Genomic DNA, 27,858 nt, shown 5'->3' with positions numbered 1-27,858 from the left:
ACAATTTGGCAGTCATTTGATTTTGATCCAGTCACGTTAGTACAAAATAGATTTAGACTACAGGTGTTTCATGCTTTAGTCTCTGGCAGGCATGTCTTTTGAAAAGGAGAATGAAACAAGTGTACACAAGCAGCCAAGCTGCTAAACAAAAGAAAAAGGTGCACAGATTGTTCTGGCGTGATGCAACAATTTGAAAATTAATAAAAATGTCAAAGAAAAACTGCAGTTGCGAATAAAATCAGCATCTTGCCATAAACATGATGTTGCTACGCTATAAAGAGGAAAGCAGTGGTGGGTATGAGAGCGCTTTGCAAGGAAGACCAAAAATGTTTCTGTGTCGCCAAAATGCAACAGATGGGGGGGAGGGGGTGGGGAATCAAGATCTGCAAGAAGCCATTGTTAAGAGACCAATTCAAAGTACACGAGTTGCCAAATCTTAGGGCTGTATTTTGACATGACCATGCTTGCCCAGCCGCAACGTTTAAAGGAAAGCAGTGTGGAGGTTGTTAAAAAAAAAATGAAAATAAAACGAGAGCACAATTGCTAAATTGAATTATTCTGTTACCTCAGCAGCTATAATGGTCAGCGGGTACTGCAGGAGAATTAAACAAGATGGTAGTTGCGTTTGATAGACATAGTAAAGTTAGTGGGGTTAGCATTGAGATGGGGTTACCTGCCAACCTTGTAGACATGAATGAAGCATTTAATGATTGGAGATGTAGTTAATCTTTGATGAACATAGAACATGTTTTTGGGTTGGAATTACATTAGTCTCCGCAAACCAAATAAACTTTGGAAATGAAAAAAAATTTGGTTGGTTCATGGCAACAGATCGATGTAGTAAATCAAATGAACATGAATGTTGTATTTGATAGACGTGGAGAGACGAGTGATGGTTAGCATAGGTTAGACATAGAAAAAATCCTAGACGGCTAGTAGACTGCTCCTTTTAGCCTTCACTTGCAATTGTCCTTTGCCAAAGTTTTCCTAGTTTCTTTCAGTCAGGACTGGAAAGCATAGCTTTTGCCCACAGCTGACTAAACTTGTAGTAATACATTGCCAGCTGTGGGACTGAGCCTCACAAATCTGGGAACGCTCAGCGGGTTGCTCCTCCTTGAACTACAGAAAAAATGTGCCATTGTCCTATCAGACATTGTAATGAACTAATCAACAGGGCGCTTATGCTTCTGGCTAGACTGGCTAGATAGGGCTAGACAGGGTCCACAGTGTAGACGTGCGCTTAGAAGCAGCCATGAAGCTCTCCACAAAACAACTACAATGGAGTTTGATGTATTTTCTAAATGGCTGCAAACATTTGGGTTGTAAATTCCTTCATCTGAGTGGAACACTTTTGGCAGACATTAAAGCAATGAAAAATCTACATTTACTTGTGTCCTTAGAAACATTCTATCTGGAAAGGTTATTATTAATTATAATTGCTGTGTTAGGTGGTTTTGTTTCCAGACCCATGTTAAGGCTAAATCGATCGACTATTTTGTACCACCACTCCAGGATGTTGTTCTAGCTATCAACATGTAGGACCAAGTCTATGACATGCGTTCCATATTGCCAGCAATTACTGGAGTCTGCAGGTGTATTTTGGTTTTCAGGTCCCTTGTAGGTTTTGAGCAACGTTATCTGTATGAATATGTAGAGGTTTGGGCTTATCTTGTGGACAATGGTCGAGATGTTCCACTAGGAGTCAGAGATGGAGGTCTGCAATTCATTCTCCCAAATAGCTACATTTTTGCTTAGGTGTGCTAGGTTATGACAGATTACATATATGCAAACATGTTGAAGATTTCTTGCTCGGGCACTCAAGTAACTTGTACTGGCTACCAGGCCACCCTCTGATCTCGGGCCCAGGTCCCCACCCCCGCCAGTTGCACACCTGCACTGCCTTCCTTGCCACCCCGCACTTGGGGACTGTTTTTTTCTGTATTCCTGCAGTCCCTTTACCAGCACTTGATGCCTGCAGTTACCCTGGCACTTGCCAGCTGCTGGCCGTACTTTACTTATTGTTATTTATTCTATTATCCTTTTACTGCACTGTCCCCTCCCTCTTCCCCTCGCACTCTCCCCTTCCCCCTTCCTATGCACTTGCACAATCTGAATGACACCTGGCCTAGTAGGATCATTGTTTGTCTTCCCTCTAATCCCCCTCCCTTGCCTCGTCGCGCCTTGAAACACTTGTGTATAGGCGTGTTATAAATGCCAAATCATAACTAAGCATAACATCAGACAATCAGGGCTGAAGAATCAATGGTTTATCGGTAACTACAGAGTAGATCACCACACAACCAACCCCTCCTTGGACAACTATTGCATGGTCAGGCTGGCCTGCAGATCTGAATGCAAAGCAATAGGACAGAAGGAAATTGCACTCTTAAAAAACTACTTGAACATACTTTCAACCTTGAACTTACTTTCAAGCAGAACATAAGGAATAGTTCTAAACCCTCAAAACCCTATTTAGAGCACTGAAACCAACAACTATATGCATCTCTGCTGGATCATAAAAGGGTTTTATCAAATAAACAGGGTCTGAAACCTGGTCCTATAAGATGTATGCAACCTGAGTAATAACTCTGCTTTCTGAGACATAAACCTGTAGTATTACTGCAACCTGGAGAATAGCTCCGATATCCAAAGCCCATACCTCCAACATTAGGCATTCTAAGGATAGAACACCAACATGCTATATGTAAACAATCATCCAATGACGTTCAAAAGTGGAAAAATAGGATTTTTATAATTGTTCAAAATAAGCACAAAACTGAATAAGAAATGTTCGAGGTCTGAAAAGTGGTCACTTGCTAGCAAGAGTTAAACACCAAAAATATAAAAATACTCTAAATGGTTCAAAGAAAGTATAATGAATAGCACAGTGAAACGCAATGCAGATTCACCTCACGCCAAAGGAGATATAAATTGCAAAAAAATCGCTTTCTTCTTAAGTGGGAAAGGCAGCTGGGTCAGAAATTCAAATTTTTTCAATGTGTAACGATCCATGGCCTCCCCTCCCTGGCCCCCTGGGAAAGGGCTCCCCCTAGGGGAGAAGTGACGACAACTAGGGATTTGTCACAATACATTCACCAATATGTTTACTTACAATGCATCAATCAATATTTAACCAGGTAAATCAATCAGATACAGATAAAATGAATACAACCAATAAAATCCCAGTTTACTTTTAATTATGAAGTTCAGCCCTAAGATGTATGGGGCCTGTTGTCCAAAAGTCACAGGTTCCAGTACAGGTTTCTCCAGGTAAGATAATCTCAGAAGGATTCAATGGGCTTGTGGTGGTGATTTTAAAGCAGTTCCAAATTATTTCATAGTTAAATAAGTATTTGTCCAAAGACAGGTAAGTACTCCTCTCTACCCTAGCCCCAAAGCTAGTTCAGGGGTAGGATACTTGATACAGGTTCAGCAACCAACAGGAAGCAATGAGGGAGTTGGAGGCCAATGGGCTTTGCACCCAATGATAACCTATGGAGCACAGGAACAGTTGTTTGCTTACACCCCTGACTCTATTTTCCCAGGTTATGCTGTTCATCGTCCAGGAATCGCCCGGGACACGATCTTCTGTTCTTTTAATCCGGTGGGGGTGTCCAGGAGTTGCAGGTATTAGTGCTGCTTCCGGTCATTTACAACTTCAAGAAGCACAACCAAAACAAATAAAAAATGTAGACTGTCACGGTGCAGACAACTTCAGGACACTTCACAGGATGGAGGAAGGCAGGTTCCAGCAACGGTCACCACTTGCAGGCGGTGACGGGCGATCCTTCATGTACAGTCAAAGATGCAGCTCCAGTTCAGCCTCCTTTGATGCTAGGACGCTGACATTTCAAGAAAAGGCGACTTATGGCACACGCTAGCGACCAAAGTTCTTGGACTTAATACTGTCGTGATGTAGCCCAGGATGGAGCTGGCCGGTCTGCCGAGCGATCCAGGGACATGCAACCTCGAGCAGACGTCGAGAGTAGTTGGTCCCACCACCCCAAGGGCTGAAGCACAGATGAGGGTCTTCGGAGACCAGGTAGAGGATCAGTGCTTCACCAGGCCAACCACTAGAGCGGATGCTGGTCAGCTCCAGAAGTCTTCCTCAGGTAGTCAGTGGGTTGCTCTTCTTTGTAGGAATCTTGGCAGATTCTAGAACCAGCAGCCCCAAAGATGGCAGCTTGAAGGTTGTGCTCTTGTGCCCTGTACTCACCTTCTATATTCATAATGTCTGACCCCAGCCTTTCTTAAACATCTAAACCAGCTAAAAGACAGAAGGGTGAAGATGACAAAGAGAATGAAAGGATGGAAGACAAACTGCTGGTCCCTTTGACCATGGTGACATATGACATTGCAGAGATCAAAACAAAACTGTATGCTTCAGAGGAGAAATATGTTGAACTATCTAAACAAAATTGACTCTGTAGAGGGTCATCTAAACTCAGTGGATGAAGACACACAGAGGCTGACTGAGCAAATTAGAGATTTACAAATTCAAAATGAGAAATGATCTCTTAAAGTCTCAGAGCAGGAACATTTCTCCAGAACAAACAATATTCACATCGCTGGATTTCCAGAATATATTGAAAAGGGTTGCCCAATGGACTTTTTGGTGAAAAACTTGGTTAAATTACTGAAATGCCCCTGGGAAATGGAGAGCCTCCTTAGATCTCTAGGTCCAAAACCTGCACTTGGACAGAGGCCAAGACATTTCATTGTGACATTTCTGAGAATTCCCATAAAATAAATGGATTATAAAGAAGGCACATGGACAGGAAGATCTTGCCTGGGGCAGGGCATAAAATAATGATTTTTGGTGACCTTAATAGAGATGTCCTGGAGAAAAGGAGAGCTTTCATTGTTGCTAAAGAAAAAGCAAGAACTTAAAGTATTATATAGTGCATCCTGCAATTTTTATAGTGCTCCTGGATGGTCAAGTTCACTCATTTACTGATCACTGTGGTGCAGAGGCCTTTTTAATAGATTTGGACCAAGAGCCTATGGAGGAATCAACAGCCACACACAGAGGGGTGATTACAGGAAAGACGAAGAGATGAAGAGATAACCTTAAGATACTTTATTTATTTACTTTGGTTTGCTTTTGCCTTCTTTGGAATAACATTACTCTGGGTTGCAAATGAGTCATGAGTTAGATGTTACAGAAAAGAAAAATGCTTTCTTACTTTAAAAAATTAAATAATATCTCCATGAGTCTGACAGCATTTTGAAAGTTAAAATGATTTTCAAGTTTGTTTTCGTTTACTTGCTCGTCATCGTCGCAAGCTGGTAGAAAGATCGTACATGAGGAAAACTCCCTGCAGCGTTGTGACATCGCGCTATGGAGCGTCATGGGGAAGTGAGAAACGGAAGGAAGAAGAATGCTAATGAAACGCTGAAGCCTCTTCCGTTGTCTTGGTGTTTTCAGCCTCTGCTTGCCCTGCTGCTTCTTTCATTGCTCGACCATTCCTTCCTACTGTGTGTTCTTGGAGCTGCGGAGGGTGCCGATCGAGAATCTGTTACTGCTGGGATTGCAGAATTTGACACACACATACCCTGTGAGGCGAACATCTGGCGCTCTGGTCTCAGTAGTGACTGCTAACAGGTGACTTGTCTTAGATGCATATTTGCCAGACGTTTATTATGCTGAAAACCTGGGAATTGAATGAAATGAGGTTTTTTTTCGTAGGCTATGACTCGCATCTGTTTCTAACCACCTTTGGCTGATGGTGTTGCAGCTAATGGCACAAGACCATTATATTTAAACTGCTTCAATATTCTGCAGTTGCCATTAAATGCACAATGTTTTTATGAAGTATCAGGCTATGTGATACAACGAAGACTGATCAAAGTAAATGTCATGATGTATAGCATGGTGAATACAGTGTTATTGGCAGTGATCTACAGTGCTCCATTGTCTTCTGCCTTCAGTTGACAACGACATTAACAACGTTCATTATGAGCCATTATGGTTAGTGGTGCAACGCAGAGAATGCTATAGTTGTATATGAGTATTTCCAAATTTAAAAACAGGATTGTGGGTGATTTGAAAGTGATAAACATTCAATGGCGATTCCTGCTGATACTACAGACACCTTTCACAGCGCAATCACAACATGTCTCATAGCAGCAATATATTGTGTATGAAAAGTGCGATGGGAAGGAATTGGAAAGATTGTTCACTTAATTCTATGCTACAATGATAATGGGAAGGGTTCTTTTGCGGCATCGATATTGTGATACTTGTTGGCTGTTTTCAAAGATACATCACTACATATATGAAGCTATATACTGATATGGGGGTCAAGAGATACAATTAATATGGACAAAACAAACTGTTGGTGCTGCTCCTGCCACACGAGAGGCCAGATATCTAGTTAACAGATGAAACAGGTATGCAAAATTATATCATTTACTTAGATATTTTGATGGGGGTCATGCATGTTTTATTTTACTCTGGCTGATGTGATAATGTTTTGCGCAATGTTTAGAAACATGAATTTTAAAAGATACTAACATTATGTTTACTGGCAATGTTTTGATAACTATGCACACTGGTTGTGGTGATGTTTACATTTAAATTTTGGATGGTTAGATGATAGCTGGTATTAATACAAGGGGGACTATTTTAGTGATGTATTCGGGGAAGGGGGGAGTTTGATAGATTAATTCTTAAATGGGCACAGGTGACTGGGGAAAAATTGTTTGGAATGAGATGTATTTTGTTCAATATATTGCTTACATTCAGTCTCGATTTAGCTGTACTGTTATGCTGTTAGAGTTTCGTTGTTCATTTTATTTGTTTTGTACTGTTGTGTTTGTATGTGGCATGATGTATGTGGTGTGTTGGTGATGACCCAGATTTTAGGATTAGGCCTTGAAGCATACCTGCAGTTCTTTTAATTTAATCTCTATTGTTCTGTTGATTCGGAGAAGAGTCTTCTTGAATCACTGCTATTATCCTTATGTGTACGTGGGTGAAATGTAGCAGATGCTTAGTTAGATGAAAAATGGGTGATTTGTCTTTTGAAATATGGATTGTAAAAGGATTGAATTGCCCATGGAAGAGGAAGAAAGTGATGGCAAGGATATGGAGGGCAAGGGCAGACGTGGTATTTTATTTTACAGCAAACTCACTTGATGAAGCTAAAGTCTTCCCGACCAACTCCAGATAGTCAAGAGTTATCTAAATGCTATTGTTCAAAATCAAGAGGTGTTTGTATATTATTTAGAAGGGGCATAAATGTGAATATTGAAAAGGTAGCTATGGACGGTGAAGGTCAAATGGTTATTGCAGATGTGTTTCATGGCGGTAAGGTCTCCACTCTAGGATATGTCTACGGTCCATGTCAAATGGTTATTGCACGATATGCAGGGGGAGAATATCAATTTGGGAGGAGATTTTAATTGTGGTATGGAACACAAAATGGATCGTACGACATTGTGCAGATTTACAAGTCTAGGGGTGAGTAAAGCATTTGATCTTTTTATACAGAGATTTGATATGGTGGATATATGGAGAGTTATGCATTTGTCAGTGAGAGAGTTCACATTTTATTCAACTGTGCATGATTCGTTATCAAGGATCGATCATATACTGGTATCTGACAAACTTATTGATAAGGTTGCTTGTGTAGATATTAGGGAACAAGAGATTTCGGATCATGCATTAGTGGACTTGCGAATGGGTATGGGAACATTTGTTAGTTGGCGACAAGTCCAAGAATGGGGTTTGGCACTGTTTCCTGAATGCAGTGAGATGTTTACATTATGCAGTAACGGCAAAGATCTGGATGAAAAATTAGATATACGATTCTTTCCCACTTATGCAAGGCACGAGACAGAGTTGTCCTTTGTCTCCCTTTATATTAAATATTGCACTGGATCCGTTGGCGGCTTACATTCGGTGGGATCAGGAAATTGGAAGTCTTAGATTTGGCGATAAAGAGATTAAAGTGCTATCACCTGCAGATGATATGGCAATCATCCTTTCTAATCCAAAAGGGGGAGGTGTGGCTCTGAAGAATGCCTTTGAAAAAGCAGGCAGACTCTCGGTTGTGAGAAACCAAAGGGTCTCTCTCTTGCTAGTCCCCAGGGATCGATCTCAGGTGGTCAGAGCACGGCCATCACCTTTGGATCCAGACACTGGCGGTGGACCAATGCTGGAGGATCCCCTGGGTGAGGTATCTCTGGGGAGTGGGGGGGGGGAGGGGTGAAACAACAGATGGTGAGGCACAGTATTCCCCTTTCCTGTGCCTAGACCCCATCCTATTTTTTAGGGTTCTCCAACGTCCCAACTTCCCCTCCCCCTTTCTACACAAACACTGGGCCAAGAAAGAGGATGACAGAGTAAAGAGGCTAACCCTTACATATGTCATTGGACATGTCCCATTAATCAGGTCAGGCAAAGTCAGGCCCTTGACCTTAATCCCATACATCTGAACCCACTGGAGCAGGACGATCGATTGAGGGACTAGAGCGAGGGATAGAGAGACCCTGTAGAAGGTTGTTGCCTCCGGGAAACTGTGAAGGATACGCGGAGAAAGCTAACTCCCAGACAAGAAGAAGCATGTATAGTGTTTCAAGGATGCCAGCGACACTCCCGGGTGAACGGCAGAGTTGGGGAGGCGAGGCCAAGCCAGTGGTACAAACCTTGACTTGCAAAACAAAGCCACAGACAAAAGAAAGTAATGTGCACAACCAGTGAGTTAGAGAAAGACATGAAAGGCTGGTTTGTGTCAAGGGAAGATTGAAGCCGCAACAGTGTATCTTACAATTGAAGCTTGCGCATGTGCTGATGAGACGTGAAAGAAAGAAAATCAGTAGTGAAGTTTAAAGACCTCGATAACCGTAAAGTCAGTGATATAGAGTAGCAGACCGGTCTGGCGAAAGGGAGTAGCCCACTCAAAAGTCTCTGCAAAATGTGTAATGTCTTGTTAAAAAGCAACAAAGTGAACGACCTTTGAAATGTTCAATGGTCAAGATTAACCCTGTCGAAAGGGCAAGTTAAAAGGTGATTGATTTAAGAGAAAAGATCTCTTTGAACTTTGCTGAATGCTTATGAAACTACCAAGACCAAGAGACAATGGGGAAAATACCAGAAGGGAGAGATAAAGTGAAAGTCGAAGTGGTGCTGCAGAGGTCTATGGAAAAAGCCTTGCACATTCAAAAGTCTGACATCCGTGAAAGGTCTGAGCCCGACTGTGGGAGATCTGGATTATGAAATAAGATAGGGGAAGGGAACCCCTAACTAATGTGTATAAAGCTTGGGGAAGGGAACCCCTGTAAGTGCTGTGATTGCGAGGTCCGAGCCCAACTGTGGGAGACCTACCTGATGTTGAATCAGGTACTTTTTGTGTTGAAAGGTCCGAGCCCTGACAGAGGGAGACCTACGGGAACTTTTGTTGAACTGTGAAAGAACTTTTGGAAAACTGGAATGAGTAAATTTAGCGTGGAAGGCTCCAAGTTTTGAGCTGCCTTTTTTTGATGACCTGTTCCAGAGTGTGTCATCCTGCTTACAGGGGCCCGCCTTACTCCATGCTGCCCACATTGGGGAGGAGAGCTGACTCAGCCACCTTGATCTTTTATGTTATAACACAGACTTTCCTTTGCATACACATGAGCCTTTACACCCTTTTTGTATAACAGATAGGGCAGGCATTAGATTCTGTTAGTAAAGGCCATTTTGATTTGCTATAGACTGACTGGGACGGTGTTTTCCCAATTATTTGATGGTAGAGACTACTCCCATCATAGCTGTAGGGCAAAGTAGGAGTTTTTCCAAACCCCAAGAATTGACTTAAGGTTTTGAAACTCGTACCTCTTGTGCTAGTGTCATACTTGTGATACCATGCCTCTCCTACAAGGGAACCCAAAATAAATTGGGATAATAAAGAGATTTTCCACACTGCGAGTTGCAGGAAGGGAGACTTTGTAACGTGGGACTGTAAGCGGTCAGATACTGAGGTGAAATATTTGGGAATTTATTTAATACAGGATCTAAGGAGAATAGCAGAATTTAATGTACATCGATTGATCAGGGTGTTGGTGAATGTTGTGAGGAAATGGGAATGATCATCCTTGGGTCTTTGGGCTAAAGTCAATAATGCCACCATATGTCCCTATTCCCTAAAGTACTCTGTCATTCAATCATTACCCTTGCGGTTCCGGAAAAAGCTACTGAGGAGGATTGATAAGGGATTCAAAATGTCTTGTGGGGAGAAAGAAAGAAACCTAAAATCCCAAGATACATACTAATGCGTAGTGTTCACGAAGGTGTATTTGGTTATCCAGATTTGGTCAAATACCATAGTTTTTTTTAATTGAAGGTACATAATTACGTAGTACCGGTTAATGCACAGGAAGTACTTTGGTTGACGATAGAGAAGAAAAAGTTACTTACCAACTGTAACTTTCTTTGATTGGATGTCCCTTTGCTGCTTCGGAAAAAGACATTCCACACCAGAGGGCGCTGTGCTCAATGTCGTGGCGTCTACGTCCCTCGAGCGCTGCCGTATAGGGTCGTCATCTGTAGTATAAATGGATGGAGCCGCGCCTGTTGACTTAAGTTCCGTTTTTTCGATATTCTTAACTGATGATTTGACAAGGCGTCCCCTTAGTCTGTCTGTAAGCTCTCAAGGAAAATGGAGTGTAAAATACGTAAACCGTATGGAGGGGTATGCAGGGAGGGTCGGCGAGGAATACGTGGGAGGAACATCCAATTGAAAGAACGTTAAAGTTGGTGAGTAATTTGTTCTTCGAATGGATTGTGTCCTCCCACGTATTCCTCATCTTAGATATACTCCCAAATCAGTGAAAATTTGGAGGCGGGAGTACTAATTAATTTTACTCATGGACCGTATGTAGAACAGCCGTGGCACAAAAGACCCCCATGGGATAAAGTGGAACAGTAGTGTTTCACAAAAGTGTACATTGACGACCAGGTGGCCGCTGCACAAATATCTTGCACCGGGACACCTCTCTGAAGAGCCTTTGAAGTCGCCATGCCCCTAGTAGAATGAGCTCTTAGCCTATCTGGAGGTTCTTTAACCGCTATTCTGTAGCACTCTCCAATTGCTAGAATTATCCATCTGGATAAGGTCTGTTTCGTTACAGCTGGGCCCAATTTGTGGCCAGTGTATCCAATGAAAAGCTGGTCACTTTACTGAAATTTTGCCATTCTAGAAATGTGAAACCTGAGAGCCCTTTTTGGGTCCAGCCTGTGAAGCCTTTCTTCCTCCTTACTTGCATGAGGGGGAGGATAGAAAGATGGCAATGTGATCTTATGAGACAAGTGAAAGTCAGACTATTTTTGGTAGAAATGAAGGTTTGACTATGTATAACTTTGTCTTTATGAAAGATGGTATGAGGAGGCTTACAAGAGAGGGCCTGAGAAGCCTTAGCAGACAAGAATGCAAAGATTCGAAAGGAATGCATGTAAAAATGTTAGTACTAAATTTAGATCCCAAACAGGGACTTGAAAGGGGACTGGAGGGTACACGTTAGTGAGACCCTTTAAGAATTGAACAATCAGTGGCATTTTAAAGTAAGATACCTCTTCAGAGGAGCGCTTAAAATAGAAAGCGCAGCAAGTATCCTTTTACTGTACCAATCTGGAGGCCTCGATTGGCCAAATGTAGTAGGAAAGAAAGTACAATAGGTGTACCACATAGAAATGGATCCACATTCTTATCTTTGCACCAGTTACTGAACTTGTTCAAACAACACCGGTACAAAGATTTTGTTGCTGGTCTTCTGGCCAAAAGCAACATCTCCATTACGTCGTTCGGGAGGTCCCAGTCCTTATCTCAACCTCTCAGAAACCACGCCTGAAGGCTGAGTGTCTTGACCTCTGGATGGAGAACCCGACCTTCCTCTTGCGAGAGAAGATCCTTTCTTAGTGGAAGACGTATTGGAGGGCAGATGGACATGTCCAGAAGGTCCGGGTACCATGTCCTCCTGGCCCAATCCGGGGCAATTGGGATCATGGTTTTCCTGAACTTTCTCAGCTCCTGATTATGTGAGGAATCACAGGGACTGGAGGAAACGTGTATAGGAGTGGAAATTCTCAGTCCACTACGAACGCATCCCCTAGAGCTTCTCTTCGAGGAAATTGCCTTGAGCAGTACAGTTCGCACTTCCTGTTGACACTGGATGCGAACAGATCCACTTGTGGGGTTCCTCAAAGGGTGAAGATCTCTTGAAGGACTTCCTGAGCTTGTTCCCACTCGTGGGACACTGTCCTCTGCCTGCTCAGAGCGTCCGCCGCCGTGTTCTGCTCTCTGGCTAGGTGAACTGCCGACAGAGATTCCTTCTTGTATTGCCCAGGATCAGAGCTGCATTGCCTCTCTGCACAGTCGTAGTGACCCTACACCTCCTCTCTTGTTGACGTAGTACATGACCACTGTGTTGTGTGTCCTTAGCAGGACATTCTTTCCCCGTACAGAGGGCAGAAAGGCCTTCAGAGCTAGTCTGATTGCCCTCAGGTCCAAAAGGTTGATGTGTAGTTTGGACTCCGATGGAGACCAACAACCGCTGATTGTCAGATTGTTGGTATGAGCTCCTGACCCTGTGAGTGAGGCGTCCGTCACTACTGTTATCTCTGGCCATGGTTGCTAAAAAGATTCTCTCTGGAGAATATTGTCCTTGCAAACCCACCATAGCAGATCTTGAGCTACTCTGGCCGGAACTTGCAAAAGATCTGACATATGCCCCGAAAATGTGGACCATTGAGTCCTGAGGGCCCACTGAAGGGATCTCATTCTCAATCTGGCCTCTGGCACCAGAATAATGCAGGAAGCCATGAGGCCCAGCAACCTCAGAAAATCGAAGGCCGGCAGATCCTGGGCATTCTGGAACTTTGTTACCATCTGCAGAATGTGATGAGCTCTCAACTCGGGAGGCGAGGCTTTGCCTGAGGAAGTACCCAGGACTGCTCCGATGAATTGCAGTCTTTGGAATGGTATCATAATTGACTTCTTGTAATTGAGGGATGAGCCCAGTCTGTGTAAGAAGTGGCAGGTCATGCTCAGATGCTCCTGGGCCTGTTCGGGTGAACATGCCCTGATTAACCAATCGTCCAGGTAAGGGTAGACATGAATCGCACCTCTCCTGAGACTCGCTGCCGCCATCAGCTTGGCGAAAACCCTCGGGCGGAGGTCAACCCGAATGGTAGAACTAAAAACTGATAGCGAGAACTGCCAATCGCAAACCTCAGGTACTTTCTGTGCTTGAGATGGATTGGCACATGAAAGTAAGCATCCTGAATATCCAATGATAGCAACCAGTCCTGGAGCTGCAGAGCCTGAAGGATCTGAGAAAGGGTTACATCTTGAACTTGTCCTTCCTGAGGAACTAGTTCAAGTTTCTTAAGTCCAAGATAGGTCTCAATTCTCCCTCCTTCTTTGGGATGAGGAAGTATGGGGAATACCAACCCTTGTTCCTCTCCGCTACAGGTACATGTTCTATTGCACCTTTCTCTAGCAGGGTTAACATTTCCTGCAACAGGAGCGGAGGTGGAATTTTGACAGAGTTGTAGCCCAGTGGATGGTCATGAGGCCTCTTTTGAAAAGGAAGGCAGTAACCTTGAGCCACTATTTCCAGTGCCCAAACATCTGATGTAATGCCCCACCATTCATTCAGATGCTGAGAGATCCTGCCTCCCGCTGGGGTCTTGTGGGTCAAGGCCTCAGAGTAGCATTGCGGCGCCTGCAGCAGCGGCTGAGGGGACAGATGCCGCTGCTAGGGCTGATCTAGCACCCTTTCCTCGTGCACCCGAGGACATTTTCTTTGTCCTCTTTGACTAGCATGTCCTTTTCCTCTTCAAAATGAGGAATAAAAACAAAAAGGACGACCTCTCCAGGAAGATGAGCCTGAGTAGGAGTGTTGCTGAGGTTGTCGTATGGAGGCGCTAAGTGACTTAGCCGCCACCTTGGAGGTCTGCAGCTTCTCCAAACTTTCATCTGCCTTGCTGCCGAACAAGCTCAAGCCGTCAAATGGCATATTGAGAAGTCTGGCCTGCACATCCGGTGAAAAGCCAGACTTTCTCAGCCACGCAAACCTCCGTAGCACTGTTAGATGCCATGGACCTGCTGATACTGTCAGCAGTGTCCAGTCCTGATTGAAGGCCGTCTCGCTCCTCGCCCTCAGGAATGTGTTCAGCCGCTGCACTAATACAATCCCACAGGGTTTATGTGAATCTTGCAAGGGTGCAGGTCACATTTGTTCACTTTAAAGCCATACTGCTCTAAGAAAAAATCTTTCGAGTCCAGGCATCAATTCTTTTATCTTCCCGATCTGGGGGAATAGAAAGGTATGCAGATTGTCTAGTTCATGTAACTGCCTGGACTACTACGCTCTCAGGTGTAGGATGCTTAGTTACATGGTCAGCGTCAGAAGAAAGTCTGTATTTCCTAGCGAAATTTTTGTTCACTGCTGGTCCGGATTCTGGGGTTTCCCATGCAGCCATAACCTTCCTCTGAAGTGCTGTGTGAAAGGGACGAACAGGATCCCTTTGAGGACCTTGACTGAGAATGTCCGTCATGTCATCCTGTTCGTAAGTGGGTGAATTTCTATTCCACCCCATGAACTCCACCACCCTATTCATAATATTTCTATATGCAGAGTCTGCATGATCAGCAGGGTTAGGCTTATCGAATTCCAATTCAGGTGAAGTGTCTATACCACTGTTTGTAGACAGTCATAGAGGTCAGACATTTTGGACTGAGGGTCAATTAATTCTTCTGGGACATCGCTTGTACCATATTTTACCCCAAAAGGGGAAATCTCTTCAGAGAATTCTTCCTCACAAATAGAGGCCATAGACTTGAAAAAGTATTTTCTTGGCACAGGGTGAAAATGTTTACCCTTGGTCTGTGACGGCATTGACCTTGGTTTCACCAAAGGCGTTGATATTGGTACTGGAATCAATGTTGCCCTCAACAAAGGCGTTGATATTGTCATGCTGGCTTCGATAAAGTCGAAGGAGGTGTCGACGCTACCTTCGACACTGGCGTCGAGTAAGTCTTCGACAAGATGCGCCGCGGAGACCTTCAACAGACTTCGATAATGGTTTGTCATCCCAACACCTTTTTGTCTGGCGTCGCCTTCGGGTTATGCACCAATAGGCCTGTCTTGCTCTTCTTATGAGGTGTCAGGTTTCTCTCAACGACACCCTTGACGATTTTTCGCCGGATTGAGAGCATCTAGTCTCTGAAAATCCTCTGACATGTTTAGAATGAGCCGGGGCATGGTCTTCACGCGATTTCTTCAAGGTGGTCTGGGTCACGTTCGAAGATTTGCATCATCAAGGCTCCAAAAGTGTAACGCTCACCTGGTTCCCACGGGGGCGCTGGTCTAGTCTGGATTGCTGTGGCCTCTTCTAGCGTGATGCGCAGGACCCGGAACACCGATTGGACAGGACCTCCAAATCGTGCTTGCCTGGCCCTTAGGAATATCCTTCTGCAGATGAGAAAGGGGATTAACAGTCTGCAGAATAGTGTGCTAGCTTCCCCCTTTCCCCCTTCGTTCCTCTCTAACTTCCTCCAAACCCCGGTTTAAGCTCACCTTATGGTTTGGAAGGATGAACTCTCCATCCTGCTTCTGGTGCAGGGGCGCGCGTTCGTCCAGTTACTTCACTGGTTTTCAGAATGGCGCTGGCAAAATCCACTTGACTTTCCTGAGCGATGCGCCGTGAGTATGAAAGTTCAAAGTTCAAGTGTATGTTGTCTTTCTAACCTGTGATCTGTCCTTTATTTCAGGTGCAGAATGAAGGCGATGCGTCGAGGGGTTAAACTGCCGAGGTGAGTAGTGATGAGGGCGATCCCTCTAAATGTCCTTATCATTCCCCAGAAATGTCTCTTGTCCTTTCCCCATAGGGGCCGGGGTACGGTACCTGCCAACGGGGCGGCGGCGACCCGAAATGTGGAAGAAAAGCCGGTAAGTATGGCTGTTAATCAGGCTTTCCTTCTGTGTTCCTTCTGCTCACCTTTTGTTTCTTCCTCTCTCCCCTAGGTCCAGAGATGTGGCGTCCGATGCTGACAGCCGCGAAGGAGCCGGGAGATGTCTCGAGGACAGGTGAGTGAAGCGTGGCGCTGCAGTGAGCAACGGGATGCTTTTAAATGGAAGTCTTTCTTCAGGGATGCTGGCGAGAAGATTCCAGATGCAGGTAAGAAGTTTGAAATAGTCCTTGGTTTTCACCTTTCTCTTCTCTTCCTTCCTTCCTTCCTTGCAGGTCTTCCAGGTTCGAGGCGGGCGTGGCTGGAGTCCAGGAGCAGGAGCAGACACGGTGAGCGTTAAGCTGCAGGAAGCAGAACAACGCAAAGCATGAGCTGCTGTCTGGGCGTGGCTTAAATAGCCTCCAAAGAAGTCCCAGGTATGTATCCTTCTCCAACTAGGTATGTATCCTTCCCTGGCCACGCCCGAGTGAAAAAATAGTCCCTATGAAAAAATAGTCCCTTTCAGGTCTCAGGGAGGCCTGAAGCGTGCAGCATGGTCTGCATCAGGTAAGTGCACAAAACACCTCCCTTTATGAGCCTGGCGCCAAAGGCGCCAGGACTGAGTCCAAAGAGCCCCTATAAGGGGCCGCTGGGCTTTTACCCGAGGGCATGATGCCTGCTTCCAGGGGTGCTGGGCCTGGCCTGGTGCTCCGGGGGTAGGCATCATGACAAAAAGCCTCCCATTTTCTAGGGGAATCATGTTTTGATGGACAGGTGATAACCCCTGTATCAGAGGACGACGAAGAAGGGGAAGTGGGAGATCAGTGATACCTCTTCTTCGCCTTCTTCAAAGAAGACGAAGATTTTCTTGACCCACTCCTCGACCTAGATTTCTTCGATTTACGTCAGGACTTTTCCCTGGACTCCATGGAGCCTTTATTTTTCTTCGGAGAGGCCTTCCAAGATTCCTCCCCCACTGCCAAATTACCTCTTTGTTCCTTGAGCGCTTTGTTCGTCATAGCCTGATAGGAACTGCACTCGTCAACTTGATGGTCCGGAATAAGGCACCAGAGACAAACTCGAAGGGGGTCAGTTATAGATATTTTCTTCCTGCAATTCTGTCACTTTTTAAAGCCAGTTTTAGGGGTAGAAGGGTTAGATGAAGAATGCATCTGAAGCGCCGTTTTCGTACACACGAAATGAACGTTTTCGGAAAAACGGAACTGAAGTCAATGGGCGTGGCTCGAGCCATTTATACTATGGATGACGTCGACACACTACGGCAGCCCTCAAGGGACGTCGACGCCATGACATCGAGCACAGCGCCCTCTGGTGTGGACATTGTTTTCCGAAGCAGCAAAGCTGACTTTACGAATATCTAAGATGAGAAATACGTGGGAGGACACAATCCATTCGAAGGAAATATTTTCTCCATTCAAACTGGATAATATTTACTCTATGGAAAGAATGCCGAATGTTGAGGATAAGTTACCTTCTACATCTGTGACTCATGAAGCCCTTACTCAGTGGTTGACTAATACTGATAACATATGGTTGCACTATAGGGCCTCTCTTTGGCATAACCCTGGTCTTCAACTTGCAAATAAAAATGTTATGTTGGCGTAGTTGAATTTCAATAACTCCAGTGAGTGTTTGGTCTTGGAAATAGAGTTGGACAAATTTAGAGAGTTTGAGTCTCTTCTGTTGCAGAGATTAGATATGCTGTCTGCCCCATTTGGGAACAAGCCGGACGGGTGTGCTATTTTTGCATCGCCACCACGCATGGTATCCACATTCCTTAATATGATGCCAATGGACCCTTTGTTGAGTCTTGAGGAAAACTACGTAGATCGTGGGAGAGTAATTTGGGCTGTAACATTTCATATAAGGAGTGGAAGCAAGTGTTGGAGGCAGGCTTTAGGAATAAACTGGATTTAGAATTGAGACTTATCCAGCAAAAGATTGTGGGTCGTTCTATTGGTCTCCAGTGCGTATGCATAGCTTGGATTTGGTGGATAATGATAGGTGCTGGGGTTGTGGTGTGGATAAGGGCACTTCATTGCATATGTTATGGGAATGCACTAGATCAAGGACTTTCTGGAAGGTGTTGGATAGAATGGACACGATATGGAGTATAAGCTTTCTGAGGATGCCTCTTTAGGTTCTTCTACTATCTGGCAGGGGAAGATGTACGATTGCTAAATGATATGGACAATGGATTGACAAAGGTTTGGTGATGGCGACAAAGCAATTTCTGAAGTTGTGGAAAAACAGAAAGCACCATTGGTAGAAGATTTGTTGCATGATGTTCAGATTCTACCAGACTTTGAAAGAATTTTGTTCCGTAAACAGGAAGACCTTTATTTGGAGCTTTGGACACCCTTTAAATGGTACATAGGGGGTTATTTCACATTGAGTAAAGTTGAATTAATGGTGTCAATTCAGGGGGGGCGGGGGGAGGTGTGTGTGTGTGTCTCAACTCATTTTTGGGGACGTTGTATTTTTGAATTGGCTTGTAGGATGTTACTGTATTTGCTGTTATATTTTATAAATGATTCTTTAGAATTTCTTATGCAAGTTAATAATATATTCAGTTGTTGCAGGGAGGGGCCTTGGGGGGGGGGGGTTACATTTAAATGTAAAATAGTGTATTTTGTTCATTACTTGTTGTTGTAAACTTCCAAAATGTAAATAAAGGCTTAAAAAAAAAGAATTAAAAATGTGACATTTTTCAATCCATGGCCTCAACTCCCTGGCATCATGGGAAGGGGCTTCCCCCAGGGGAGCAGTGACGACATCTAGGGATTCGTCACAACACATTCACCAGTATGTTCACTTACAATGCATCAATCAATAATTACCCAGGTAAGTCGGATAAGTAATCAGATGCAGATAAAAGTAATAGAACCAATACAATCCCAATTCCCTTTTACTTATGAAGTCCATGCCTAAGATGTATGGGGCCTATTGCTCAAAAGTCACAGGTTCCAGTACAGATGTCTCCAGGTAAGGTATTATCAGAAGGATTCAATGGGTTTGTGGTGGTGATTTTAAAACAGTTGCAAAATATTTCATAGTTAAAGAAGTATTTGTCCAAAGACAGGCAAGTACTCCTCTCTATCCCAGTCCCAAAGCAGGTTAAGGGTTAGGATACTTGACCCAGCCAACAGTAAGCAAAGAGGGAGTTGGGGCACAAAGGGCTTTGCACCCAATGATACCCTATGGAGCACAAGGTGGGCAGGTACAGTTATGTTTGCGTACCCCCCCTGACTCTAAATTTCCCAGGTTACACTGTGGATCGTCCAGGAATCACTGGCGACACTGTCCTTCCTTCTGGTGGGCGTTGTCCAGGAATTGCAGGTCTGAGTGGGTCTTCTGGTCGGTTACAACTTCAAGATGCACAGCCAAAACAAATGAAGAATGCAGGCTGTCACAGTGCAGACCCCTTCAGGACACTTCTCAGGATGGAGGAAGGCAGGTTCCATCGACGGTTACCACTTGCAGGCGGTGACAGGTGATCTTTCAGGTGCAGTCACAGAAGCAGCTCCAGCTCAGCCTCCTTTGATGCTAGGACGCTGACATTTCAGGAGACGGCGACTTATGGCACATGCTGGCGACCATCAAAGTTCTGAGGTTTAATACTGTAGCGAGGTAACCCAGGAGGGAGCTGGCCGGTCCACCAAGCGATCCAGGGACATGCAACCTCAAGCAGGCGTAGAACTAGTTGGTCTCACTAGTCCTAGGGCTGAAGTACAGACAAGGGGTCTTTGGAGACCACGCAGAGGAGCAGTGCTTCACCAGACCAATCACTGGAGGGGATGCTGGTGAGCTGCTAAATCTTCCTTTGGGTCGTCAGTGGGCTGCTCTTCTTCGTAGGAATCTTGGCTCCAGCATAGTTCTGAAGAATGGCTGCAGAAGTATCCTCTTATCCAGATTTTGAGCTGGGAGCAAGTCCAAACCCACCAATGGTAAAGATCTACCACATTCAAACAGCCAGTAGCTGTCCAATCGGGGACAACTCCTGGTTTCACATCTGCTCAGTAGCAGACTCTCTGGCACCAAGGGATGCAAGCAGGGACCAGTGAGTCCCAGGCTCCTCCCCATGGCTCTTGCACACAGTCACTAGCCTGTAAAAGGGATTTCCTGACATGAGAGGGCAGGAAGAAGGCCAAACTACAACATGGAACAAGCGAAAAAACTCTTGGCACGTCCATCTTTGGGTGCAAGCCACCTTTAGTAGCCATTTGCAGTAAATGCGAAAGTGAACAAGTAAAATCGTGAAAAAAAAACAGTACAAATGTTACTGCTGCCACCAACTTGTCTTAGGCACATATAAAAAGTAAACAAAAACCCAAAAGATCTAAAGTTAAGGCATACAAAGTATCCCCATTGCACTGTGTGAAATTGACAAAATACAGGAATTCCAAAAGAGAAACAAAGTTTCTCATTACTGACAGTCTGAAGGACTAGTCAGTTTCCCCATACCAATGGGCAAAAGGCAGGGGACGTGAAGCTGAAAGCTTTCCTCCGCTTCCAAAAAATCAGGAGACCTTCAAAAACGAGCAAAAAGAAGGGTGTCCCATTGAATTCAATGGAGGGAAAGGAGAACATCATTCCTAACACACACTAAAAGTATATGTGAAGTTTTTGCTTACCTGCAACTGAAGATAAAGTACATATAGAACTGTAACCTTGTGTGGATATTCCTTTATTTGAACCAATAACTTGCTATAATATATTTGTGTTGCTCTACATCCCTTTGAGATGTAAGCCTTGGCTGCCTGACTGTTTACTGTAGATGGGCTAAGGGCACTAGTGAAAGTACTGTGAGTTTCCTTAGATCAGGGTAGTAATCTGGTGGCTTGAACACACGTCTAATGAATTTCCTTCTAAAAGACCTCATCTGATGGCTCCTTACAGTGCAGATATCAAATGTGCACCCACAAGAGACCCTAAGTACCTCAGGGTTAGGACAGTAAGCAGTGATTACATTGCAGGAAACAGTAGAGACGATTAATAAAGGGGAAAAAATAACAAAATACAAAAATGAAGACAGTAAAAAAACAGTGACAGGATGGAAAAATAACGACACATTGCCAATAATATAGTATTGCATGTTTGGGTTTAAGTGGGGGGAAAACAAATAGATTTATGTTTTTAAAAAAAAGTATAAAGGGGTGGACAAAAAAGAGGAAAGACAAGTATAAGTGAACATAAAAGACAGGTATATTTGGACCTCAGGGTCAGGAGGCGACCCCCCGTAAAGGGTATTAGCAAGGCAAAAGTACATAGTAAGTAATAGGATAAAAGTGAAAAGACATTTAAAAAGCACAAAACCAGGATTGTAATTCTTAAAAAGGTCCATAAAATGGCAGTCACAGACTACTGAAACAGTAGATATATTTTATTTTGAAGGTGCTGCATACAACAGAATTGTGTTTAGAAACGCCACAAGGCTAACTGGGAAGGGAACAGGGTAAATAATAGCATGGTAAAACAGTACCATACAATCATGGTTCCTACTAGGCCTTGTAGCAGTCGGCCATGCAAGTGGAGAAGGGAAAGGAAGGGGGGGAGAAGTGCTGGAAGAGGGCCCAGGAGGGAAGTCCTAAGGGGAGTCAAGGAGGAGAACCTTAGGCTATGTGCTAATATAGGTGACTCAAGGTTGGTATGTAGAGTCGCCGAGCAGAGGCCAGTGCAGTGGGGGGGGGGGGGGTGGGCGTTACGCTGGCATTGACCAGGAGGGATCCAGTACGATTCATGAGGAACAGGCCACTGGTCACTGCGGCAGAGGGGTGATTAGCAGGGGAGGCAAAGAGGTAGAGAAAAGCAGACTTTTGAGCAACTGCTGGAACTTGAGGAGGTCCGACTCGAGTCTGAGAGGGGCAGGGAGGCTGTTCCAAAGGGAGGCACCAGCCGAGGAGAGACCTGCTCCCACTCTCTGCTTGGAAAGTTTTGACAGTCAGAGAATTGGAATTAGAAGAGAGCAGGCCTCTAGCAGAGGAGTATTTAGGGAGAGAAAGTTGGAGATGGCGTGGTCCCAGGCCGCAGAACGCCTTGTGGATGATGCAGAGGGTCTTGAATTTGATCCTTGAAGCCACCGGGAGCCAGTGGGGAGATTTTAGGGCTGGAGAGATACGGTCCCTGGGTATGAGGCCAAGGATAAGTCTTGCAGCCCTGTTCTGGATTAGCTGGACAGGGTGAAGGGAGGAAAGAGGGAGATTGAGAAAGAGGAAGTTGCAATAGTCCAGCCTGGAGAGGACCAAAGCTCTGGAGACATTGAGCTTCTAGGGAAAGGTGTGAAAAGAAAGAATGCCTCTGAGGAGGCGGAGCTGGAAGTGGGACCTCTTAGTAAGGTCCATGATGTGAGGGGTAAAGGAGAGAATGGAATCGAAGATAACCACAGGGCTTACTGGCATTGAGACAGAGATTGTTCACCATGCCTGAATGGGTCAAGTGAGGGACTCCCCATTCCCATAGGGCTCAATGGGAATGGGGAGGTCGGATGCATCGGCACCATTCGTGAATGGTGCCGGAGCATCCAACATGGTCTGCTCACGGGTGCCGTTCTGTCCACCAGGTCAGACGTGGCAGGCGAAAAGGCACCCGCGAGCAGAACTTGTAGTTTGCCGGTCTGGTAACAACGGTACCGCTGTTACCGGACCAGCAAACTCGTAATGAGGCCCAATGTATCCTAACCACACTTTACTTTAAGGCGATGTATGCAGTTAAAAAAAATACAAGAAATTCATAAAGAGAGACATAGTCTCTCTGCATTCAAGTCCTATGGGCTGATCAGTCTCCGCATAAAAAAGGAGTACAAAATAAGGGGAGTTGGAGGTTGGGCACCCTAAGTTACCTGGGGCAACCCAGATGTGGACCCCTTTCTCACTGTGCTCAGAGAGGCACAGCTCCACCTCACTGATGAGGCCAAACAAGGTTGAAACACGTGTCAGGGGTTTCTTTTGGTACGCTTGTTCAAAGGAGGTTTGCCTGGCGTTTCGGTGCTGGACAACCATTGTGGGCTGGACAAAGACTGATATGCAACGGATATTCCTCCTTTATGAAAAGTACAGTGAGCAAAAAGCGATGGCTACAGACCCTCAAAGTGGGGAAAAAAAACACAGAACAGGTTATCAATCCATGTTCTTTCTGGAGAGGGACGCCTGCTACCTTTTTTCTAATCAAAATAAGGGGAGGAAAACATAAGGATTTACTTGCCCCCAAAAGGTCAGGTCAGGAGTCAAAACAAAGCAAAAAGAAAGGGAGTCTCATAGAAGTCTATGAGAGAAAAGCAGCAGAAAGAAAATCTTTCCCAACAATGAGAGTTTCATTTACTCTAGGACTACCACTGAATCTGTTGGAAGAACTGCGAGTAATATTAGAACGCAGCCTTTAAGTGTCCAAGAACTGGTCTACTTACCTTGAAGTCTTTGTCTCTAGGATAGAGACTGTACTTATAAAGATGCGTTCTGAATGTTGGTGTGCCCTATAATTCATATGTACGATTTTGTATCCCTTCCCCTTTTCAGGTGATTGTTAAAATAATATTGCATACATTGTGTAAAAGCTAAAGTGTGGGGTTTGTTCTAAGTTGGACACCAAAAAGTGTTTTGTATGAAAATAGAGGTTACTTTATTTACGTTGCAGTATCTTTTACTTAATGCCTGTATGATGTTAAATAAATAGAAGGATTTTGTATTTTACTTATGTGGTCATTCTATTGCTTGTTAAGCGCTTCTTTTTGTGGATTGTACTTTACACCAAAGCCTCTCCTCTCCCAGCCAAACTACTCATCCGCGTTACCAAGAGAGTTAATACCTTTGTGTCAAATCTTTGCAGGTAGACTGAAGTTGGCGTCTCAGAACCCTACATCATTAGTGGTTCCGAAAAGCCACCTGCAGTGTGTGATACAATCAAAATTGGTAGGATAACACATCAAATGCACTGCAAAATTACTCAATTACCTGGGGTTGTCCAGGGTCAAATGTGGCCACCAGACATGTAGATTGGCTAGCTACAGTCTAGGTTCACCTCAAGGCCAATAGTTGTGCAAATGGGAAAACGTCTAGGCCTCTCAAGTGACATTGATAAATATATGTACAAAGTTAATAGGTCTGCCTTTGGGATAAACTGATATCAACAGCAGCTTATCAAAACTTATCAAAACTTTGGCAAAAGTTAACCTTTACACTCATGCATGTCAAATTTGGAACACTGGAGAATATAATGGGCTAAACAAAGGGACTTGACGCTGGGGAATAGTGCAGCTGTCTGGTAGCAGATAATAGCAGGTCTGCTTATTGGGACATACAGACAGTGATCCAGTGGCACAGGTTAGGTGAGCCTGGAGTTGCTGGCAGTCCCATGGGTCTTTGTTCAATATTCACTGAGTTCCTAGTCTCTCAGTAATTAACCAATCTGGTCATCCGGTGCCCGCCTCTTTGGTTAAGCCGAGTATTGTGAGGAACCAGAAGGTGTCTCACCCGCTAGTCCCCGGGGATCTTTTTCTCAGGTGGCCAAGGCATGGCCATCGCCTTTTGATCCAGACCCTGGGGGTGGACCAGTGAGGGAGGATCACCTAGGTGAGGAGTCTTCGGGGAGTGGGTGCCCCGATGGTGAGACGCAGTATCCCTCACCCTGTAACAACTTTCCACCATTCTACCAAGTAGGGTACGTGGGAACTTGACCCCCCGTTTCCCTACACAAACACTTCCACATGGACAGCCGCTCTGGGAGAAAACAAACTCCCACCCAAGTAGTCTACCCGACATGTCCCGCTACTATGGTCAGGTGAAGTCAGGCAATTACTGACAATCACTCACACCTGACTTCCATTAAACTTCCCCCCCCAAACGGATAAAAGGCAGAGCGCGAGAGCACACTCTGAGCGAGGCAAAGCACACGAAGGAGCAGCGGTTTTGAGAAGACAGCTGAACGAGGGGAGAAAGATGGAAAACCAAGAAGGGGTTGCAAGGAGGGAAATACCCTTCACCATTACGATAGGAAATGTACTTTCAAAAACCTTGTAGATCAGAAAACATAAGGTCAGGAAACCAGGCACTGTGTGTCATAGATACCAAAGGCCATCCTGCGAAGCCGACCAAGTCGGGGAGGAGCAGCAGCCGCTGTCTATCCTCCTTGGCTCCAAGAACAAAGTAGTGCAAAAGAGAAACAGCAGGTGAGTTGGAGAGGCCGATGCAAGACCTGTCTGTGTTGAAATCAAGGTTGCAAGCGGCAACAGTGTATAAAGAGCGCTAGACAAACATGGTTAAACACGTGTGATAAAAGAGGTGAGCTAAGCTAACTTGCTGATGAATGTTTAAACTTTGAGACGGAAAGATACGATACCAGTGACAGTCGTCCGGCGCTAGAGGGTGCTCATTCAAAGGTCTCTGTAAAAAGTATCCAGCCAAGAGGTGGCAGAAACGAAAGTAAGAACATTGTGTGAAGTGAATCAAAGTGGTCCTGCAACGGTTAAACAAAACCCATTTCACATTCGAAATTCTTTGATATCAAGAGGAAAACGTAGAAAGTGAGATTGCATGGTCCGAGCCTGAGCGAGGGAGATCCATGGTCCGAGCCCAAACGAGGCAGACCAGTTGTGAACATTGTGCTAAAAAGGGGTCCAAGTCTGAAGGAGAGAGACCCATGATGAATATTTAAAATGAGAACTTGTACATGTGAAAGCCCTGATAAGAAAGGAACTTTGATGCTTTTTTGTTGCGGCAGACCCTCTGCAGTAAGAAACTGTTTGTGGAAAAGAAGCTTTGGCAGAAGGCCCAGATACAATCTGTATCCTCGTGGCAGAGAAGCCAGAGTGTGTGCGAAGCGCAAACGTGCCGCCTTGCCCCTTGCTGAAAACGTGGGAAAGGGAAGCCAACTGCTCAACTATCCTGACATATTTCTTGAACACTTTTCTTTTTGCATACACAATATCTCACACCATTTTTTATTTAGGAGTAAAGATTGGCAATAGGTTTATTAGTATAGGCCCTTTTATTTTGACAGACTTGACTAGGACTGCGTTAGTTTTATTTGATGGTCGTAGCTTGCTCCCATCTTTAGATTTAGGTTTAGACAGGCATTCAACCAACCCATTGAAGTTCAATAAACACCCTTGAACTGTGATCACTTGCGTCTGTCTTCACTGTTTCATACCATGCCTTTCTTACAGTATACTCAAGCAGCAAGGCGACTTCTAGTTACCGATATGCGCCTGCAAGGTCCAGGGAAGTGTGGGGTACATTGACCAACCCAGCATAATTCCCCTCCATCACCAAGCTGCAATTCAGCATGATCAGCAGAATGGCTGTGCTGGCTCCGTTGAGCACCATTGCCTCACATCAAAACTGTGTTTTGCAGCTACAAAAATGATGGCTGCGTTGTCTTTGCCAAGCACATATGGGGCAAGATGGAACATCGAACACCCAGAGAATGGCTGTCAATGTTTTCCTTATGTGCATCAAAGAAAATAATTGAAAAGCAGTGCTACCAGCTGCCAGCTCAGAATTTTCCATAGTAAAAAAGAGTTCTGCATTTAAAAATGACTGTGCATGGATGCCCTGTCCATCCTTTCAACTGTACACAATTTGGTTCCAGTAAGACCCAACTACGTTTATCCACCTTCAGGTTGTGCTTCAGCAAAAAGGGAGCATTTCACATTGAATGACAGGCTGTGTCAGGCAAGATCTGTGAAGTAGCAAATTATTTCACTCCAAGCCGTACGCAAAATGCTTTACTTTTTGCAACAAAATATCACTGACAAGCCCTTCACAAGACGTCCTCTATCTCTCTTTGCTTATGGGAGCATCATTGGACCCTTGTCTTGGACAGACTCCTTTGTGGTAGAAATGACTAGGGCCATGGAAATGCTCAGAACACAGATGTGAGAGAAAACCGCATTTGAAAGTGACATTTAAGGAAAATTAACCATGCGTAAAATTGTGCTTTTAACAAACAAGACAATGTTGATTTGAAAGTGAAAATGTAGAATTAAGGCCCTGTCCTTGCATAGAAATGTAATGGGGGTTTGCTTTAAAACATATAGAGGATATTTAATTCCAACAGACTTGCTTTCTGGTTCAGAAAAAAAAAGAAAAATAAATAAATGTGCTGAAGCCAAAGAACAGGTTTTTCCTGGCCTGGCTTCAAAGGACTTTGCTTCCTGGGAACATGATCTGCCTCCCTTCAAGCAGACAGCCCCTGGGGCATATGAATAGGCAAGGGTGGTGGATCCCGCACCCTCGTCGGACTCAGTGGGCAGTGCTCCAGCCTGGTACAATGGATTTCTGGGACACATAGGTGTGACTTTCTAGTAGCATCTCCCCTCCACTCAAACTGGAGAGCTTCAAAGACAAATCCATGTTAACACAGGGCTATTGCCTGACAGTTGGCTGTGGGTTTGAAAAAAATGCCCTTATTTGGAAGACAAAGATAGCCCATCTGGGGCAAAAGACTGTTCTGAATTAATAAACTTTAAGACTTATTTCTGCAACCGGAACACGCAGTAATGTGACAGTTTAACAGTTTATATGTAATTTTTGTGGCATTAAAACAAGACGTGGCTTTCCCTAGCGTGTATGGGACGCAAACGGCAAGAAAATGTAAATCATGGGAAAGGTGTACATGGTATAACTTTGAAATGTAATGCAAACATGCTCTGCGATAATAGGTACACTTATATAAATTGTAGAATTTTAAGTGAAATATTTCCCACCAAAACTTGTGAAAGATTATTAGAACGACTAAACATCGTACAGATGTGGGAATTGTAATGACAGGTTCAGTGTAAAATATGGAATCTGTATGTGATTTTCAAAAGTGTTACAACTGTAAAAATGTGCAATTTAGGTCATAATTGAATTTGGCTAAAATGACTATGGGAGAGCCATGGGCATTACAAGCACACACCTTAAAACTG

At 44.5% G+C, this 27,858-nt stretch overlaps 1 protein-coding gene across 6 annotated transcripts in view; it reads right to left on the bottom strand.

Moving 5' to 3' along the window:
- Positions 1-27,858, bottom strand: part of RAD9A (RAD9 checkpoint clamp component A) — a 902,871-nt gene that overhangs the window by 18,565 nt on the left and 856,448 nt on the right. The window lies entirely within an intron of this gene.

The sequence above is a fragment of the Ambystoma mexicanum genome, chromosome 12, assembly GCF_040938575.1.
Source record: "Ambystoma mexicanum isolate Mex_15411 chromosome 12, UKY_AmexF1_1, whole genome shotgun sequence".
Classification (NCBI taxonomy): Eukaryota; Metazoa; Chordata; class Amphibia; order Caudata; family Ambystomatidae; genus Ambystoma; species Ambystoma mexicanum.
The sequence above is the reverse complement of the archived record's forward strand: the minus strand, read 5'-3'. Positions and strand labels throughout refer to the sequence as shown.